This window comes from Caretta caretta, chromosome 2 (genome assembly GCF_965140235.1).
Source record: "Caretta caretta isolate rCarCar2 chromosome 2, rCarCar1.hap1, whole genome shotgun sequence".
Taxonomy (NCBI): Eukaryota; Metazoa; Chordata; order Testudines; family Cheloniidae; genus Caretta; species Caretta caretta.
The window spans coordinates 217614912-217634765 of NC_134207.1; the positions used below are offsets into that span (position 1 = coordinate 217614912).

Below are 19854 nucleotides of genomic sequence, written 5' to 3' on the forward strand. Positions count from 1 at the left end.
GAAATAACCATGTAATGTTTTCATCTGTATGTGTGGCATGTGACAAATGTTGTGCGATTGAAAAAGGCTAGTAGGTTTTCAGTACAATGATGCATGAAGAAAGAATGCTTTGCCGTATATTAAATTAATGTTCCTCTTTATAAGTTTTCTAAGTAATATAAATTAACAAAATGGGTCATTCTTCTATAGAAATTGTTAGATTTACTTACTTACAGCATATAGACTATTGAAAGCCTAAAGCATGTTTATAGTAATAGCCATATATATGTAGCTGACTCTTTATATAAATTGTTGAGTGGCATATATTATTACAGGTATAGTCCCATGAATGAAAAGTAATAAAAGAAGCAGTCTTTTCTTTTAAAATATCTGTGCTTTAAAATATCTGAACATTATTCTGCATTTGATAGGTTTAAAATGACAGCTGCTGGTATTTCCTGTTTAGTGATGACTTTGATTAGATTAGTTTTCTTTAAGAGAAATAACTTAGTTTATGTGAATAAAACCTTTTTTGTCTAATACTGTTCTAAACCAGACCTCTTCACTACATGCTGGGTAGTGCACTTTCACACCACCCCGAAACTGTGCCTGTACCTTATAAGCATAATAGAAATTTTAAGAGGAATAGAAAATACTGCATATGTGTGTATGCAGGTGAGTTAATGTAGGGACTTAAAAAATTTGCATTACCTGACTTTATTTTTTTTTTTTATGATCTTAATATGAAACCTTATTATTGAACAAATTAAAACATACATCAAGTCCAGAACTTTGGTCTGAAGTCTTCACAAGATCCACCAGTGGAATTTGTAGGTTTCTTGTTATAGAGCTGTTTGACGTCTGATCCTTAGATATTCATTTTAACCACCATAAATATACCTAAAAAGAGAGATGCCCTAATAGAGTTATCTGTTTACGTTTTGGACAGTGGGCAGGGTGTTGTGTTTTTGTCGTTTTTGTTGCTTCTCCTGAGGCCAGAATTCAGTTTTCACCAAGTGTGCTAGCCAGTAACTGCTTCTGACAGGTTAGATACTTAATTCATTTTATTTTCACCTAAATCAAGGCTCTTTAAGTTAATATTTTAAGTGACAATTATATGAAAACTTACAATTTTATTTCAAATGACTGTTTTGCTTTATTTAGTATGAAGCATCCTACATTTGTCTTTTAATAGTAAATAGAGATTCGTACTATAAAAGGTAAACATGTACAAGCCCAGATGAGTATTATAAAATTACTGGGTTTTTTTTTAATTACAGAAAATTGTGAATATTGGCTGTATCATTGTGGGAAAACACTTTAAAACTAAATTCTCCCGGGAAGCAAACAAACATTAATTCACTTCAACAAGGATATTATTCCTTCATAACAAAATCCATTTAAAATTCTAACTTGGTGTCTTCCAGTAGGCATCTTAGTGTATAGTCTAATTAATTTCTAATCTCCTCAAAACCAGGCCATACCTTTCTATATGCCTTCTACAGTTTTGAGTACTTTGATGTTTCACAAACAATAAATATTATTAATCAGCTCTTGTCTCTTACTGTGTGAGTGAGAGACAGTGGAAAAAGCACATTCATTAGAAGATATCTCAGAAAGCGATTTTTGCATGTAGCTTCCACTTTTCATGTGGAAATGTCTGATTTTGCACAACATGCTTGTATTCTGGGTGTCATAACAGTAAGACAAAGTATTCCATTCCAGGAACATGTAAATAGTCATACTAGATCATATCAGAGGTCACTATAGTCCAGTATAGCGTCTTTGGCAGTGGCCAGTACCAGATGCATTAATGAAAACTATAAGAAGCCACATTATGGCTGGCTCTAACACTGTGTTTTCCTGTTACAAACATGATTGGGGACTAGATAATAATCTCAGGTAGTATCTGTTTCTGCCAATCAATGGCAATTTCACATTTTATTCTCTGGTGTTTGACAAGTAATGACACAATGAGGAGAAATGTGTGTCTGAATGAGCAAAATAATAATTCCTGAGTCTTTCATGCATGTCCACTAGCTGCTTCTTGGTATTCAGAAGTCTAACCCGCGTCTGAGTGAAGCTCTTTGAGCTCCAAATAGAAGATGCTAAATAAATGCCTGTTGTTTTTACTTCATTACAATGTTGATGTGTGTAGGCCTTTTAGAGGCAGCATTACTGTCATGATAAATGGAATGAAAGACAGAATAATGCGTATTTAAGAAAACCAGTTGTTAAAGATCTCGTTTATACAACAGGTAACATATATTTATTGGACTGGACACAATATGCTACAGTGGGTGTACTCATTTTCTTACAGTTTTATTCTGTCTCTTCACAATTATTATTTTCATGCCACCATGGTTTATTACCATATTCACTCTCTGTGCTTCATACTTAATTTTTATTAGAAGTATTTAAGGATGATTTTTTAAATGCAGTATATTTCAGCCACAGAATTCACATTGGTTTTAATAATTCCTGCAGTTAAATCCCTGTGCACTGCTTTGAAAACTTATTCTCAGTTTGTGATTTAGCGGAAAGATAATTGTAGCTTACCTTCTAATAAACATGTTTTCCATAATTATGTATGTTCTATGTACAACAGTGTGCAAAAGTGTGCAACAGTTTTACTACAATAATCTAAATTTAGATATCTGAGGAAGTATGAAGATGAAAATGTGCAATTTTTCTCAGGTTTCAGAGTAGCAGCCATGTTAGTCTGTATCCGCAAAAAGAACTGGAGTACTTGTGGCACCTTAAAGACTAAAAAAATTATTAGAGCATAAGCTTTCATGGGCTACAGCCCACTTCATCGGATGCATAGAATGGAACATATAGTAAGAAGATATATACACACACATACAGAGAAGGTGGAAGTTGCCATACAAACTGTAAGAGGCTAATTAATTAAGATGAGCTATTATCAGCAGGAGAAAAAAACTTTTGTAGTGATAATCAAGATGGCCCATTTAGGCAGTTGACAAGAAGGTCAACTCATCTACATGAGAGGGAAGGTTAATTTTATCCCATTGTTTAAAAGGTTAAGCCTTGTTTTTTATGCTTCGTTTGGGCTTAAATCATTATCTTAACACTCAGAATATGGACTCAAGGACAAGGTAAGGCATACAAGGTTTCTTTCTAGTAACCACATGCTTGTATTTGAGTTGGTGAAAACTTGGAATTTCCCTTCCATTGGAAACTTTGAAGTTTCAGAGCATGTTTTGTTTTGTTTTGGAAGGAAAGGTGGCAATTTTGAAATGTTATGCAATGGAAATTCTAAAAAACTAATTTTAAAAACATTGAAATGTTTCATTTTGGAGTTTTTGAAACAAAACTTCGAAATTCTGGAATCATTTTGGAATTTGAAATTATTTTAATTCATAGTTCAGCTTTATTTGAACTTAAAAATAGGGTAAGCTCTCAGAATATTAAAAACTGGTTCTAATTAGAGTAACTGCTATTGCAAAATTTTTTAAATAAAATAAATATTAAAAAAAAAAGGCTTTGGCAGATAGACAGCTGGGGAGGAAGCTGGGAGCTAGACAGCCCACCTGCCTGCTAGAGGCCTAGCTGGTCAGCTAGAGTTCATGCCTTGTTTTCCATCAAAAATTTGATGAAATCCACATGTTCCCGCGGAATGTTTTGATTTCAGTGAATCAGTATTTTCCAATGGAAACATGTTCCATCAGAAAACTTTTGACTAGCTGTAGCTAATATTGAGAAATCCCAAAAGGCCAGTCCTGTTTTAAATCAATGAGACTCCAATGAGAAAGCTCCTTGAACATCATTTCTAGATGTCAGGACGAGATTACATGAGGCAGTGCTAGCTCCTTATGAGCACTTCTGATATAATTTGGCTGCAGAGTCAGTTTAACTGTTCCAGGGAAGATGACCCTGTGTGCCAGTGGTGTACATATGACAAAGAAGCTCTTACACCCTCATCCCCATCATCTGATGCTGAGTTAGCAGGAAAAAGAAGGTATGGCCAGAGGATGTACTTGTGCTATGCTGAGTTTTGGCTGTGTTTACAGCCTTTCATGGAACCTAGTGATACAAGTTTAGATTAGCCCTGGGGCTGCTCAAAGACCGCACAGGATGACTACCTTGCAGAGACTGACCTTAGGATCAGGGTATTGCAAAGGTGTTCATTAAACCATCTTTGTGCATGTGCCCATCCTCAACACTCTATTTAGCCGTATTTCAATACCTAGCCCCTCTGTATCTCCTCAGTCACATTACTATTGTCAGATTTTAAGAGTATTAATTAACTGCAATAATAATTGTAATTAATGTTAATTAGTGATCTCCCAGAATACCCCTGAAGGAAGAAGTTGTGATCCTGATACAAACTTTGAAGCATGGGCCCACATTATAATAATAAATATATCTTAAGGCAAATCTGTTTCAGCTATTTAAACTTAAAAAGTGAATGCATGGGTTTATCAGTCAGTGCAGAATCACTGTTCAGTCTCTAGAACTGTTTGCTGACCTTCTCTCCTCCTTAGAATTGTGAAATTTAATCACAGCTGCTGCCTTTGTAAATGTTATGAAATGAAGTCTTGCAAGAATGCAATGGCTTTTATTATCTTCCTTTTGGTACATGGTGGCACCAAACCAGAGGGGATTATTTTAATGTCATTAGAATTAATTATCATATATTTGGAAAAATAAATTGTGGTCCAAGTCCTCAGTGAATTCCAAATTGTATTCAAATTGCAATGCAATGACTGGTATTTTACAGTGAACAATCTCCAAGACTTTTTCCATTTGTGCAAATCCCCTCAGGGCTGTGTGGAATAAAGAACCATTAGCTAAATTCCTTCTGGAGTTCTTGCTCTTTCCCGAAGCTAGTCATTTAATGGCATCAAAATCAGATACAAAACAGACAAGATAACAGTCTGGAAACTGTAATGATGTGAGGAAATGAAAAGGGATCAAAATTAAATATTTCACATCTTTATAATGTTGAAATGTGTGAAGGGATGAGGAAAAAGATATGTAATAAAAGGCTTTGTGTAAGTGTTGGCACAGTAGGTGGATGACTGCCCTTTTCCCTGATATATAGTGACCCTAAAAGTAATTGCAATGATGATGCATCTATAAATTTTCCCTCAAGTGTCAGTCAGTGTTTATCTGTCTGCTGGTTGTGAACAGCTCCAAATAAGAAAAAAACTTGGAAGATCTCAGTGTTACCTTCTATGGGAAATCTTCTTCTATCTTTTACTGTCACCATCCAGGAAAAGGGCATGTTTTGGCACCACTGATGTGAATCAGGGCTCTCCATAGAATGCCATAAATTCTACCTGATAATTTCAAAGGAATTAAAAAAGCTAAACTCAAAAGAAGAACCAAAATACCACAGGACAAATTGGATCAAGAAAATCTCGCTATGTTCTACCCATGTTCTGGTTATTTTTAGTAGGATTGGATTTTGGCTGCACAACATCTTTAATGTATTGTTTTCCTCTATTACGTTTTTAATCACTCATTGAAAATGTCTTTGTCCTTACCCCCACCCCTGTTTCTTCCACTACTACAGCAGTGCAGGGCCATATGAAAACCAAATTAGGCCCCAGAGAGCTAGGGATTGCAGTAGCACATTTAGAAACACGCTCCCTATACCACAGAATTTACAGTCTAAAGATCAAATCATGCAGTGGATTTGCCAATGTACATCTGATAGCAGGATTTGAGTCCATGATCTTATCTTGTTATGATGCATTTATGGTTTGGGAAATCTAGGGTGACCAGATTGCAAGAATAAAATATCCAGACACATGGGAGGCAGGTAGCCACAGGCCCACAGCCCCCACCGGAGCCATGAGGGAGGGAGGCGCACAGTCATAGGAAGCCACAGGTTGGGGGCGCACGGCCCCAGCTCCCGCCCCCTGGTTGGGGGGCGCATGGCCCCAGCTCCAGCCCCTGCAGCAAGCCGCTGGTCAGTCTGGGGGCACACAACCCTGGCTGCAGTCCTGCTGCAAGCTGTCCGCCACAAGCTGTGGATTGGCTGGGGGTGCATGGCCCAAGCTCCAGTCCCTGCTGCAAGTCAGGGGTCACAAGGCACCGGCCCCCGCCACAAGCCATGGCTCAGTCAGGGGTGCACAGCCCTGGCTCCGGCCCCCACTGCAAGGGGGAATCTCAGGAATGGGCTAGGGGGTTGGGGCGTGGGAGGCAGTTCGGAGTGTTGACTTTGGGAGGGAGTTTGGGTGCAGGAGGGGGCTGGGGGTGTTGGAGGGGGTGCGGGCTCTGGGTGGGGCTTACCTCAGGTGGCTCCCTGGAAGTGGTAACATCTCCCTCTGGGTCCTAGGCGGAGGCGCAGCCAGGCGTCTCTGCACGCTGCCTCACCCGCAGGTGCCACCCCACAGCTTCCATCGGCCTTGGTTCCTGGCCAATGGGAGCTGCGGAGGAGCGCTAATGGTGGGGGCAGCACGCAGAACCCCCCGGCCGTACCTATACCTAGGACCTAGAGGGAGCTGTCATCACTTCCGGGGAGCTGCACAGAGCTGGGTAGGGAGCCTGCCAGCCCTGCGCCAACCAGATGCCTGGCAAGCAACCCCACAATATCGGGAGAAGTGGCATCCCGATCGTACATTGCTTGGGACACTGGACAAAGAGTTAAATATTGGGACAGTCCCGAGTTTATTGGGATGTCTGGTCACCCTAGGGAAATCATATTACTCCCATAGTACATTTAGGGTATGCCTGTGATGCAGCTGGGCTGTGCAGCTGCAGCATGTATAGACCTACCCAAGCTAGCTTTGATCAAGCTGACTTGCGGAAAAAAAAAAACAAAAAAAACAAAAACGAGCTAGCTCAGTTGCAGTTATCTTTGTGCAGCCTACACATGCTGCAATCGCACCTTTTATTGCAGTGTGGACATACTCCTAAACCCTGTGGTTATAGTGCTAGATGGAATTGCAAGCAGAACATTGGGGATAGGTGTAAATATAGTAAGAGACACAAGTAATGAGAAAAAGGACCCAGGAAATTTGTATGGGCTAGTAGCATATCCCAGGCACTTAGTTACAAGACTGGATTAAATATGAGCAATTAAGAGATGAATTCCAGTTTTGACTATCTTCTTGGATTTATTAATTCATTGTTTTGTTTAGGTTGATTACCGTTTTATTTTTCATTATCAAACAAATATCACAAATTCGGTTTCTAAATACTTACAAACTTACTGTGTAGCAGTCCCAGATGTGCTGAAAATGCTTCTAACTAAATTACTATTTAGACCCAGAATAAGGAAAAAGGAAAGTTCTAGCCTCTCAAAAATGCTGTGATTGTGTATGTGTGTGTGTGTGTGTGTATTCTGTATATATTTTGTTTAAAATTGTAATTTCCTTTAAGGAATATTAGATATGATAATCTGTGAATTATATAAACTACGCAGTGCTCCATAGAGAAAAAACATTAATAGATGTAGTAACATAGGAATATTCCCATTTCATTACCACATTCTCAAATGCATAAACGTGAAGAAATTCAGACTGACTTTAAATTAGAAACTGACTTTAAATTCAGTATGTTTTGTGTAGGAATTGCAGAACATGTGGCATTTAGGAATGTATAATCCATGGGACTGTTGGTAATACTTGTAACATGAAACTAGAGACTTACAAAATAAGATTTTAGAAAGCCAAGAAGGAATATAAAGAAAACAGATATATGAAAAATTAAAACAATAACCCAACATTTATTTTGAAAACAAATATCCATCAGCCACTGAAAGTCAAGGCTATTATATATGTCAAGCATATGGTACTACAATAAAAAACAGCTACAAAATACTGGTGGTTCTAAACAAAATCAATTGTCAATAGATTGGTGTGGTCTACTGCTTTAATTATAGGTTTAGGAATTAGGATTTCCTGAGTTCTAGTCCTAGCGTTGACACTGACTCCGTGCTGTAGGCAAGTCACTGTGGATAGCACTTAACTATCTTCTAGGACTGCTGTGAGTAATAATTAAATAACATTTATAAAGCACTTTGAACATGAAGAGTGTTATATATGGGGCTAATTATCAACAGTGGCTGGAAAATGAAAATCCCTTTCCATTAACAGTTTTGAAATTGTGAAATTTTTGTCAGTCCCAGATCTGGACCAAAAAATCAAAAATGCATTTTTTTAAATGGAAAGGGATAGGAAAAATTCCAATTCAGGGGACCTAAAACAAATTATTTTTTTGGCTTTCTTACTATCTACTTAGCTGGCAAGGTGGGCAGGAAGGCCAGCTAGCTAGCTGGCGGGTCAGCCAGCTTTCTAGCTGCTCGGGAACTTTCTCCCTAGGAGCTGGCTGTCTAGGGAGCTGGCCAGGTAGGCTACCAGGTAGCTTAGGGAGTCAGCTTGGCATAGGAACAGGACAGCCCAAAGATCTGGCTGCCTGGCTTCCCAAAAGCCTGTAGAACTATGACTGTATGGAAACTCCATTTTTTGTCAGAAAATTCCTGACCAGCTCTACTAATTGTTTTGATCCTGGGAGCAATAGCAATAAATAGTGTATTAAGGAGGTTTGGGTTTTTTAAAAAAACAAAAGAAAACAACAACCAAAAAACCTCCCAAGACATTTGCTCAAGATATTACCATTTCCTGAAGTAAAATACTTTAATGCGAACTTTATTTAGTGTATTTGACTTTAAACAGTATTTGTTGGATTCAGTGAAGGGGGATGTTTAAGAGAGTGGGAAAGGGTGGTTTTATGGGAATTGGAGGGCAAAACAAATGTATTGCATTTTTTTATATGTAGGAATTTTACCTAAATTCCTTATGACACCCAATAATGAGTAAAAATAACATTTGCTCTTGCATATCTTTAACATTCTATATCTCTCTTCTAATATATACATTCAAAATGAATGATTCCATTTTTGAATGTCTCAGGAGTTGTTTCTTTTAGCTGAAAAGCCTTTCAGTTCTCTAAAATATTTAAGCATATATTTAGTGTTTTTATTATTTTCAAAAGAAGGGTTTGCAACAAATTCACTGATGTGAAAACATTAATAATAAGCAACATTTTCAAAGGTTTGTGGCTGCATATGGGGGTCTTCCCATGTAAAATATGAAAATAGGAATGTTTATTCTCATTAGGGTGACCAGATAGCAAGTGTGAAAAATCAGGACAGAGGGTGGGGAGTAATAGGCACCTATGGAAGAAAAAGCCCCAAATATCTGGACTGTCCCTGTAAAATCGGGACATCTGGTCACCTTAATTCTCATCATGTATAGGTTGATTGGCAGTATATCAAGACTCAAAGGGTAGGATAGGAAGAGGGCTGGATTCTGCCACCTTTACCCACTCTGAGTAATACTTTACTCCACAAGAGAGGAAACTTGGCCCCCTGTGACTAGAAGGATGCTACTTTCAAGATGTTTTTTCCCTTAATTAGTTTCAGAGTAACAGCCGTGTTAGTCTGTATTCGCAAAAAGAAAAGGAGTACTTGTGGCACCTTAGAGACTAACCAATTTATTTGAGCATGAGCTTTCATGAGCTAGAGCTCACTTCATGAGCTTTCGTGAGCTACAGCTCACTTCATCCGATGAAGTGAGCTGTGGCTCATGAAAGCTCATGCTCAAATAAATTGGTTAGTCTCTAAGGTGCCACAAGTACTCCTTTTCTTTTTGTTTAATTAGTTTGTTTTCTGGGCTTTCTTCTTTTAGTGACTCTGAGGTTGTTGTATCGGTCAGAGAATGATCTGTTTAGGTCCCTCTGTGGAAAGCTGGCTTCTCTTAGGGATCATTTGTCTGTTAGAATAGTAAATTGAGACATATTTAAAGCTGTTTTGTTTGTTTGCTCCTGTCATTCTAATTTCAACATGATTGAAGTTTCTTTATCTAAATGATAATACTACAGTAAGTAACATGCCATTGGATTTGAGGCTCCTGTTTAGACTGAATGCTCTGTTAGAGGAGCCATTGATCATTGGTGGTGTTCCGAACTAGCTCTCTTCCCTTTAATTGACTCTCTCCATTTGTTCTTTCCATGAACCAAGAACTTTAAGTTATTTTTTTTAAAGTGACCCAAATCTGCTTTACATCTTAACTGTGCAGCCCCAATGACATTAATGGTGTTGCAAGTGGGTAACGGAAACACAATTTTGACTTACTGGTTTGTGCAAAAAGAGAGATTCTCCACTTTTAAATTCTACTCTCATTTGAGGCCTAAAAATGAAGTATTTGTCAGAAGGCTGAATGTTGAAGCTGTGCAGAGGGATCTTAGGAAGAGTCAGATCCTTGGCCTTTGATGTTTTGTTTGCTCAACAGAATCCCATGTTTATTGGGGATGGAAAAAGCCCATGAAAAGAAGTAGTTACTGACCATGAACTGTATTTGATTTTTAAATGTTAATTCATCTATTTAGCTTTATTTGTAAATATCAAGAATAGTCGATCCATCATCTAGCTGAACCCTTTAGGATTGCTGTAGTTAAGGTTTGTCAGCATTTTATTATAAACTCCATTCTTCAGATTTATAAAAACTTGCTTCAAGCTGAAACTTGGCATGTGAAATATCAACCCCACAGTAAATTTTCTTGGTCAAATTTGGCTTAAATTTAATTTGTAATTTTACAGTGTTGAGGGCAAACAAAATAGAGATTTGTCATCTCTGACCTTTCCTCTGTACCTATTACTGAAAAATAGTTTTTTTTTTAAAATCAACTCTTCAACACTATCCACTGGGATATTTACTTTAAATGGTTGGTATACTCAGATATAAGAAGGGGGTACTGAATGTGTAGTTACGGCTGTCCATGAGGGGTTTTACTTATTTTTTTGCAACAGCATTGCATTGCTGACTCATGTTGATGTGGTGATCCACTACAACTCCCAGATCCTTCTCAGCAGTGCTGCTGCCAAGCCAGTTATTCCCCATTCTGTATGTGTGCATTTGGCTTTTCTTCCCTAAGTGTAGCACCTTACCTTTGTTTTTGTTGAATTTCATTTTGTGGTCTATAGCTCAGTTCTCCAATTTATCAAGATCCCTCTGAATTTTATCTCTATCCTCCAAAGTGTTTGCAGTCCCCCCTAGCTTTGTGTCATTTGCAAATTTGATCAGCATGCTCTCTTTCTACATCCGAGACATTAACCAACACCATACCCAGGACAGATCCCTGTGGAACCCCAATTCCTTCCAATCTGATATCATTCCATTAAGAGTTACTCTTTGTGGTTGTTTAACCAATTATGTGTCCACTTAATGGTAATTCTACCAACCCCACATTTCTCCAGCTTACTTATCAGAATGTCATGAGATTGTGTCAAAAGCCTTGTTGAAGTCCAGGTATATTATGTCCACCTTATTCTCCCCATCCACTAAACCAGTTACCCTGTCAAAGAAAGAAATCTGCTCTCCTGCTGGATCATAGTATGAAAGGAGCAACAGCAATGGCAGAAGAGGTGAGGGGCCCAGTGCTTGTGTTAGGTTCCCCCAGCCCCTGCTCCCCTCTTGCCACAAGAGAGCCAGCTCCCTCAAACCTAGGCTTTTCCACAGCTGTTCAACTCCCTCATAGATACCCTGCCACAGACACTGTGCCCCCTAAGAAAGCTCTTCAGCCTCCAGCTTAACCCCAACCTCCTTAAATAGTACCCTCCCAAGTACTTGTAGATACCCCATTCAGCTGAAGCTTCCCATCCTGCTATTCAGTCACCTCTCAACAGTTTGACTCTCTTCACCACCCCTTTCATCTACTCAGCACCCCAGGCATTCCAGCTAGCGTTGTCTAGCACCTATCCATCCATCCATCTAGCACCTATCCTCCTGAATTCCTGACCCTCATTTGTACCGTAGCAGCCTACTAGACTCCTTCCTATCCCAGCCTCAGCTGCCAAGTTTTGTGCAGTTCCAGGCCCTATCCCCATCACTACTTGGGGCGAGGTGTGTTGACCAAAAATTGAAGCTTATGGGTATGTGGAAATGCATTACAAATATGCACATTATTTAATTACATAATTTGTATGAAACACCACACATGGAGCTCTACAAAACCTGGCAGCTATGTATGAATATGCATATTTTATTAAATACACATTTCCATTGATACTGTAAGCCATAATGCCTCCTGTAGGTTTGATCATGTTACTATGCTACAGAATTAAGGACTCTTAATGGTAATTCTGCCAACCCCATATTTCTCCAGCTTACTTATCAGAATGTCACAATATGTCTGACAACTTGTGGATTAAGTAGTAGATACCCTTTTGCAGAGTTTTTGTTGCCTTTTTTTTTCTTCTGACTTCCATGATCTTGTGTGACTTACTGATAGGAATAGAGATTGCAAAATTGACTAATTGCTGATTCAAGGGGATCTGTGTGGACATACCGTTGCATCCACACAAAGTCCCATTGAGATCAGTCCCTTTTCTGGACCAGTGCCTATTTAAGCAATGACCCATAAATTTGGGCTAGGGGTTTTTACTGTCTCATTTGGATAACTGCGTAGTTTGAATGAGTGCGTTATAAATTATCTCAGTGACAGATACTGACCCTCTACAGCAGTAGTGTCCAAACTTTTTACCTCCTGCCCCCCATTACTCCTGTCTGCAGCCACCTACCCCCACCCCAGAGCCGGAGCCAGGGCCAGGAGACAGGTCATACCTCTGGGAGGGGAGGACGCAGACAGGGGTAAGAGGCGGTGGGAGGCCAGAGGCCGGCGCCCCAAGTGCGAGGTTGGCAGCCCTGACCAGAAGTGGATCCTGGGGAGTGGGATTGGCAGCTGGGGCAGGGTGGCGCTCTGTCTCTGCCCCTGTGGGGGCTGGCCCAGGCTCCAGCCACGCTCCCCCAAATGTTCCTCTGCATCCTCCTAGCGGAGCGTGCCCCATAGATTGGTAACCTCTGCTCTGAAGTTTAGCTAAACCAAAATGTTACATTTTGAAACACCCTAAATTATAATAGTCAGTCCAAAGGGAAAATCAGAGTTCAGACTCTTCATTTAAACTCACGTAACATATCTAATGCAGAATGGGTGCACCTAATTCATATCACAGGCCAATAAAGCCAAATATGCCACAACATGATGTGGATTTCTGGGCTTTAAAAGCATGCCCTCTTATGATGGACCTCTTGTCTTCAGCTACTAATGCACAGGCTGACACTGTTTACTGATAGCATCATGAGTCTCCTTCATCTTAAATGTAACTTGTTATGCAAACTTTTAAAGTCATTTTGGAAGGACAATTTTTATGCAATACGTTCTTTCACACTGAGGAATAGTTCAGTGGAAGGCTAACTCAAAATACTAAAGAAATGGTTCTAAACTCTTGGGTGTGCTAGTTTATTAGTAGAGTCATTCTGTGATCTGACCTACAGGCAAAACGTTTTAAGTAGGTGTAACAGTACTGTAACGGCTAGTGCCAGTGACTTTTTTTTCATGTCATGCCACAAGATGAGTGTGGGGAAAAAATTGGAAATTTACTGGAAAATCATTAAGAAAATGTGAGTGACTTTAACTTCAAGAAGAGGTGACAAATGAGATTTGAACCATTTTGAGGTTAATTTAGATTCTTGGGTGCGGGAAGATCATGGAAGTATTAAAAAAGAAAAAGCACATCTGTTAAGGTAAAGACTTCAGCACCCTGTATTTTCCCCATGGCACTGGTGAGTGCCAAGAAATAATGGTTCCTTCTCGAGACAAGGGCATAATGGAGGCACGGCAAGAAGAGCCATGCCTTCCTCCTGCAAGACCTTGCAAAGTGTACAGCAGGGAATGTAAGATTGAAACTCTCCAACGTAAGTGTGACAAGAAGCTACTTATTGGCATAAATAAGGTTGAGCTTTAGGCTAAACTAAGCTTCTCTACAATGAGCTGAAGCAATTTTTCTGCTCCTGGCATATCCACTCTTTTACTTTCAAGAGTACAGGCTAAAACAGAGGTGAGATATGGGTTGAGGATAGACACTTTTGAGGAAGTACAGGATCAGATTCTCTGTTGAGGCAGAGATTTGCTTGATGTAGCAGAGATTTGGGGCACCCAGGGAGGTGGTTATGGCTTCCTGATTCTAAAATGGATCCAGCATAGGATTAGAGCAGAGTGAGATCTACTGTAATCTGTGGTTTCAGAGTAGCAGCCGTGTTAGTCTGTATCTGCAAAAAGAAAAGGAGTACTTGTGGCACCTTAGAGACTAACAAGAGAGCTACAGCTCACGAAAGCTTATGCTCAAATAAATTTGTTAGTCTCTAAGGTGCCACAAGTACTCCTTTTGTTTTTACTGTAATCTGTGCCATTTGGTGCATGGTTCCTGCTGAGGATAGTTATCTTCCAACCCTGGATGCTTCCCCTCATCGGTGGGTGCTATGGGCGAGAGTGGCATAAGAGTGAGATACACATGTTGTGGGCTCTCCCATGTTGGGAGAATCTTCAGCAGGGGAGATCAGGCCAGATTCCATCAGTGTGTCCCAGAGTGGATGGGGCTGAGGAAAACGTTAGCAAATATATGAGGCATATAGGTATACTTTTCCCTTTTTATCTTGGCAACTGTTCCTAGCTAGGAGTAACTTGGTGCTCTCACAGCTGCCCCATATAAATGCAGGATCAGGTTACCATTGGACTTCTGCTCATTCCTTTTTACTGATACTCTGTACCTAATATGTGCTAGGTTAAGTTTGTAGTGGTTGGTTATATGGATTGTGTTTCTCCCATCTGCATGTGAGACTTTATTAATATTTAGCAGCAGGAAAGGCTTTGTGCTAATTTATTTGGGGGTAGTTAAGGAAGGAGGAGAGATGATGGATCTCTTTATTTAAAATAAAATATATAAATGCAGACTGAAAAAGCAAAAGTCCGCTTCAATTTATCTTGAAAAATATGGGATCGGATCAGAACATGATTCAGATGAATGTCAATTTAAATTAGAACTTTCAGGCTAATGCTAGTAATGTGATCAGATGGCATAAGAAAAAAAGAGGGGAATAAAAGGTTCAAAACAGATGTCTGGCGGCAATTTTTCACACAAACAATCAAAAATGGGTGGAATGGCCTCCCAGGCATTGTTAAGCTATGCAAGCTTAAATCCTAAGTCATTCAGGAAAATTACATAGCGTCCTGAGGCATACAAGGCAAAATGAGCCTTAAAACTTGCTTATGCACATATGTTGGGAATATTGATTCAAAAAGCTAAATTAATTATTGGGCTGTGCATGATTTACATTGAGAGTCACCATTCTATACCAATAGGCTGAATACCCCTTTGTTTTAGTGAATAATCAGGAGGAACTTTTGAAGGTATCTTGTTAAAATCTTGCCTTTTCTATTTATCTTTTCATTTACAGGTTGTTGCTGAAATTGTTACCCTGGGGTTGGCTGACTTCTTGCTCATGTACTTCTGTCCCACCATGCAATGGAATAGTGACACAGTGTATCACAGCTGCTCAGCACTGGAGAATGGAATCTTTCTATGATGAAAAGGTAGTTATCGCTCTCTCTCTTTTTTTTTTAATGGAACAGATCTATATGGAATATTAGTTTTATAACTTTCAGATCATGTCCTGAAAAATCTAAATATTTTTGAGTTGTAGTAGCAAGAACCTGTTCTTAACTGGTAGGACTGTAACTATACCTGTGAATGCTGCTTTGCATAATCCAATTCTTATGTAGGGGGTAAAGGAAGTGACATAATGTGATTGTTGCAAGGAGTAGGACAAGTTTAAATTGCTGTGTCAATTAAACTTGGAACTTCAGAGTCTTTCAGGTTTATGGTTTTGCTCCATATGTCTGATGATTAGGAGAGACCTGCCGCAGAGGACAAATAGCTAATTTACCATTGTGCATTTGAGTTGTCTTAACCCCAGAATTGATCACATAGCTATGCAATTCATCACATACGTATGCCTGCATCACTTGCCCATTAACCATCTTCCAGAGACTTATTCTAACATTAGAAATCCTCAGCTGCTTTAAAAAGCTGCCATTTAAATAAAAAATAAATTGCCACATAATTGTTTCCCTCTTCTTTCCCCCATCATGTGGAATTTATACCCCAAATTGCCCATACCCATGGCCCAGTGGGCAAGATTAATCTCTGGCCCAGTGACAGTTCTTCATACTTAAAAATATCATGACTTTAAAGTCCATTATCTTATCACCCTGTAGGGCTAGAGATGTGAAGTTGGGGCATGGGTTTTTTAATGGGACCCAATTTCTGCTCAGGATAGCAGATCTTAAAGTCCATGATATTTTTATGTGGAGAAACTATTCAAGTCATTATTAGGTTTGTTCTGTATTTGTCAATTTGCATTTTTCCCCCCCACTGAGCCTGGCAAAGTTGCACTCATGGTAGCTTAGGTACCTGTTCTTTATAGGCAGCAGGCTACAAGAAATATACCCAATAATAAAAATTAAACCAATATGCGACTTGATGCAGGAATTATTGGATAAAATTTTGTAGCCTTTATGATGCGGATTGTCAGGCAAGATGATTGTTATGGCTTATAATTAGGCTTGGCAGGATTTGCTTTAAATCAATAGATGTCAGTCATTGCTGATGTCAGCTAACACACTGAAATGGGTGGGAAAAAATATCCATTGGTGTGCGTGCAGCATCCCCCAGCAACTTGTGCTTGCAGGGATTGGGTCTCACTGTCTCTGCAGTGGTGTGGGGAGGCCTTTGCAGCACTGCTGTCATGGGAGTGGGAGAGTGGGGTTGTGACAGTGGAACAACAGCCGGCTCCCTGCCCTGCTGCAGGGCCGGAGAGACTGGATCCCTAGAGGCGCCAGGTGCAGGGCAAGCTGCGGCACTGGTGGGGCACAGCAGAGATCCACAACTGGGGTCACAAGGAGGATGACGAGCCTGCAGATATGCGGGAGGCCACCCCACTGCTGAGTGTCTCCATCACCAGCCATGCAGGAGGCTCTCTGCAGCTCTGCGATCACAGCCCCATTCACTCACCAGTCTGGAGTGGGGGAGCCATCCTGGGGCAGGAACTGTTTCGCAGTTAGGTGTCTTCCCTCATGGCTGGGGGCTGCTCCTTCTCCTCCCACCCCTGCTCAGGGTCTCTGCTCAATCAGACCAGGATCGCAACTTGCCCTGTACCTTGTGTCTGGGTGTCTGGGGCCCCTTGGCCAAGCAGAGAGCCCCCTGCAGCCCCACTGTCGGCACTGCCTTAACTCCAACCCAACCCTTCACCTAATTTCCATAACTGTAAAAATAAATACAGTTAAAATTATAAAAATAAAAATGGATGTTAATAGTCAAAATAAAATAAAATAAAATGGAATTCTGCCAAGTCTATCTATAATCTTCTGGTTTATAATCTATGATCATTTGAAAAAAAACCCTCTCAAACATTCCAATAATTGTGTTTCTGTAAAATATTTTGCATGTGCAGAATATATGATGATATGTAGGTATCACTGGCTTGTGTTTGTGATTATAAGCCTATTCTTCAGCTGTTCCACATTCACAACCGCTAAACCTTTATTGCCCCTCACACATGTAGAAAAATATGTACAAGTGTGTAGCACATACCTACTGTTCAAATCTAGATTGTTGCATTAAAACAGCCTATTTTTCAGTAAAAATAGGCATTTGTACCAGAAAGAAGAATTTATCCTAACCTTCATAAAACACATGTACCAAATATTCCTGCAGATACTCTCAAACTTAGACCTTTTAATGCTTTTTGTACTCCATCTTAATTTATTTTATTTTAGAAATGAACAACGAAAACCTAGTAATATTGTAATGCTGATTGCATGGGAGCAACTGACAATGAAATGAAGACCGACTGTTCATTTATTGTCATGAGAACAGGAGGGAGTGGTGATCTTTTTGATTGCTCTATTGTATAAAAATAATTGGCTTATTATCATAATCATATTCTTTTTCACGATATCAAGGTCAAGTGCAATAGTAGTAATAGTATGGGGACATATCAGTTTGCAGATGCTAGTAGGTATTAATTGAGGGAAATATGAGCTTCTATTACTTTTTATGGTGCTGATAAACATTACTGTTGAAAAGAGACAGGTGAATATCAAACCCCGAGGACCTTTACAGTCACTGAAATTTCTTGCCATCTGTTTTTAAAACTCTAAATTCAGCCGAAGACTAGGAAGAGGCGAATGTACTAATCAGTATTGTTCTTGTTCGCACCAAACACGGAGAGTTTTATTTTCTGAGTTGCTTCTTCAAAAATATGTTGTTCTCAAGATAATTACAGTATGGGGTAAATTTTCAGAAAGTTCTCTTGGGTTTTAACTTCTGACTCCTATTGGGAAGTATGCAGCCCAAATCCCACATGACTTGCAAGTGTATTCCTGTGCCATGATGTAAAGAAACTGATCTTGACTTCTTAAGTATATTTCATTTTTGAATCACTGAAATCTTAATTTTTTGAGTACATTTTCCTTGGGCATCTCTAGTCTAGCCTCCTGCGTAATACAGGAACAGCACATTTTATCTTTTAAAATATTTTCCAGTAAAATTATGAAGTTATAAAATGTGCTTGAATACTATGGTGCTGGGTGCTACAGAAAACCAGAGATAAGGTTCACCGATGTTCAGTGATCCGGAGGAGCTCAGACCAGTCCATATTATCTACCCAAATCATAAATAGAGACATGGAGAAGAACATACGCCAGTCACAGTTTACACAACTGCAGGCAAAGTGACAGTCTGTGAAAGATTAAATTACCCAGTGCCCAAATAATTCTTTTTTTAAGATTTACAAAACAGAGCTGTGGCTGTGGCATCTAAAAAAGAAACTCTTCCCTGGGTACTCCGGTGACTTACACTGAAAGATTGCATTCTTTTGCCATGTCTCAGTTGTTGTGACTGATGTGACAGTTGTTGTGACTGTTGTGACTGTATGTTGACAAAATATGCATTTTTAAACTAAGGCGCTATATGAGTGGCATGAAGTAGTATCATCTCATCACAGAAAAAGTGAGACAATTTTTGGTGCAATCATATTGATTCCAAAAGTGCATCTGGTGAACATGTCCAGTGTTTGTTTTCATAGTCCATAATGCTTCACCCTGGTATGGATCTTTTCACTGTTGATTCATTATATAGTAAAGCATTGTGTAGCATTGTAAATAGGAGTGGTGATGCAACAGATTTGTTTTGAATATACAATCAGATGATGATAACTTGTTTCTGAAGTGCTTTTCTCTGATCCTCTGGTTGGATGTTGCCAATTGAAGGAAGTAAGTGGTTCCCGGAATTGTCTAAATAGTAAATGAATGCTTTTAAATGACTGAAATAGTTATGTGGGGGCTCTTAAATTGACTACTAAGCACTGAAACACAGGCAACATGTTATTTTAAACTAGATTAAATATTTGAACTGGCAAGACAAAAGCAGTTGTGCTCTAATCTGTAATGAGCTTCCCATGGCATAGCTATGAGCAGTGGCAATGGAGCTGCTTCAGATTCAGGAAGACTACATTGTATTGAATCACACTGAGAAGATTTGCAACAGGGCCTAAAAACTTTATTTTTTAGTGAAAATTTCAATTCTGCGTAAGACTTACTGGTCTAACTGAGATCAGAATATGGCACAACTATTTAAAGACCTGGAGGGAGAAAAAGGGTGAGTGGCGCTGCAATAAAACAGTGTATTTTTAAAATGGAAAGCGATAATGTTATTGAACATGCAATTTATTACATACATTTAAGCATGAAAGCTGTTAGCCTCTCATCTTAGCTGTTAAAATATGTCTGTTGCTTTGAAGTGAAAGGAAGAGCTTTAGTCAGAACATAAAGAAATAACCTGTAGGGGAAAATTTATCCTTAAGAACAGAAGATCTTTGTTTTTGTTTGTTTGTTTGTTTTGTTGGGGATGGGGACGGGTTTGGATCTCAGTCACGGGAAAGGTTTAGATATAGATCCAACAAACAGATCATATTAGAAAAGTCAGATAGAGGAGCAAAGGAG

The 19854-nt window shown here is 39.3% G+C and overlaps 1 protein-coding gene across 1 annotated transcript in view; it reads left to right on the forward strand.

Annotated features, from left to right (window-relative positions):
• THSD7A (thrombospondin type 1 domain containing 7A) overlaps nt 1-19854 on the forward strand; it is a 522439-nt gene that overhangs the window by 80396 nt on the left and 422189 nt on the right. Inside the window, exon 2 of the mRNA XM_075125837.1 lies at nt 15249-15384. The gene's annotated coding sequence lies outside the window, so the exon portion shown is untranslated. The remainder of the gene's footprint in view (nt 1-15248; nt 15385-19854) is intronic.